Source organism: Schistosoma mansoni, chromosome 4, assembly GCF_000237925.1.
Source record: "Schistosoma mansoni strain Puerto Rico chromosome 4, complete genome".
Lineage (NCBI taxonomy): Eukaryota > Metazoa > Platyhelminthes > Trematoda > Strigeidida > Schistosomatidae > Schistosoma > Schistosoma mansoni.
In genome coordinates, this window is record NC_031498.1 from 13,109,760 (window position 1) to 13,111,687 (window position 1,928).

A 1,928-nucleotide genomic window follows, 5' to 3' on the forward strand; every position below is an offset into this window, starting at 1 on the left:
TACACAATTGTTTTTCGATATAATCAATTTTTGAATATTCCTGGAATTACAGAAACTCATTATTTCAATTAACACGTTTAATTTATTATACTCCTAATGCTTATCAGGAAGGATTAAAACATTCTTTTAAGAAGTGACTTTTGCAATAACATTGGATGACTACAAGGAACTGTCGTTATCAAGAATATATATACTATACAACCATAAACTGGGAAAGAGATCACGTTTATTTAGAAAACACGAGAATTGGCATAGATTACCAAGAATTTTGAAGATTTTAGGGTAGTTTTTTTACAACTTAGTATCCGATGGAGATTGACAAAATTTCATGAGAAACAGACACTTGTTCTGCCTATTATAGTTTATAATCCTCCCAGGTATGTACGTACTCAAATATTTCGAAGACCAAGTTTAACACTTCTGAATTTGAGGTAAGATAACTATAGTTTAGCCACTTAATAATTAGTGAAACCAATAAATTACAATTTCTGGTTTTTCTTTAATAAATTCCAACTCCAATAAAGTCTACAATAAAAGTTATTTGAACTAAAAATTTTTATAAATCTGCTCTGAAAACTGATTAAGCGATTGTCAATTCGTGAAAACACTTAAATCAGTAAAACTCCAGTGGTGACTTTTGAAGTATAAATTACTTCTATCCTTTAAAAGTAATCTAAATAACTGTATTTCCAACTTTTGACTGACAAAACCATTAAGAGCTGTCAACCATCAATAATTAGTAATAAATAATGATGCAATTATAAAATAAAACTTAAAAAAAGATAATCAGTATACATAATCTGAGAAGTGTGTTTACTACCTATGCTCATGGCCATCGTAAAAACTGGTGATTGGAAGTCATTCTTCTCTACTTGACTTGTTCTGTATTCTCTTTCAGATTCCTAAAGTATTTTCAATATGTCCATAAAGAAAGGATTTATAAATAACTGGTAAATGAAGTTTCATTTAGTATATAACGGTCCACGTTATTCCACTTGTCAATGACACAGAAAGTTAAAAAACTAATATAAGCCGGAAAAGTACAACCGAGCAGTATAAGGACGGGTTTATTAGGGACTTATTTGTTTGTAAAATATATTTGAAATGTCAAAGAAAGACAGCTAGAGGTTACGAAAACATTGCAACTGGAAGAATAATAAAAGCTTTAATCCATGGATGATACATCGAAAGGGCCTCCAATCTCGATTCGGTCAAGTCCTAAATTAAAAAACAAATATACAGCACGTTCATCACTGCATTTAGTTCTTAGCTATAAACGGTGCCTTTAAAACCCCACACATGGAAACCAGAACTACAGATTCTAACCAAACACAATCCTAGCCAAATAGACCCAGTTTCAACACAGTACTTATTATAAAAGTCACCGAGATAACATTCGCTACGGCATTAAAATACGAATATCGTAATTCCAAGACCGATTAACTTGACGAAATGCGAGTTGTGTGATGACCAAACAGAATGAGACCACAGAATTGCTTATATAGTGGCGTCGCGAGAACAAACAAACCTGAAGTCAAGTAAGTACGCGATCATTAAGTTATTAACGATAGTAAACTTAAATGCAACACCAGGATAAATTACGGGACTAATTATTGGTCCTATGATAGCCTTCAGTAGTGCTAACGATGACCGTAGGTTTTATTCAATCTTTATTATTATACTTCATATCATGTCCGAAGCACATGGTACTGCTTGAAAGTCAAAACTTCGAAAGAGGAGGGGGTAGATACTAACCCAAATGCTTAGTCCATAAGTCAATGGAACGATGTTTTATTGCAAAAGCTAGGTTTATAATCATAAGATTCCTACCACCCATATCTAACCACCAGTTCGAAATCAGAACCCGTAACTATTCTGAACCAAACGTTGTTATATGAGTAGTTTGTGCATGACCGGCGATACATAAT

The 1,928-nt window shown here is 32.7% G+C and overlaps 1 non-coding gene across 1 annotated transcript; it reads left to right on the forward strand.

Moving 5' to 3' along the window:
* The first annotated feature begins 1,612 nt into the window (after positions 1–1,612).
* Positions 1,613–1,679, forward strand: Smp_tRNA_01810_Gln_TTG.1.1. The gene has a single exon. It is a non-coding gene (tRNA).
* Positions 1,680–1,928: the final 249 nt, after the last annotated feature.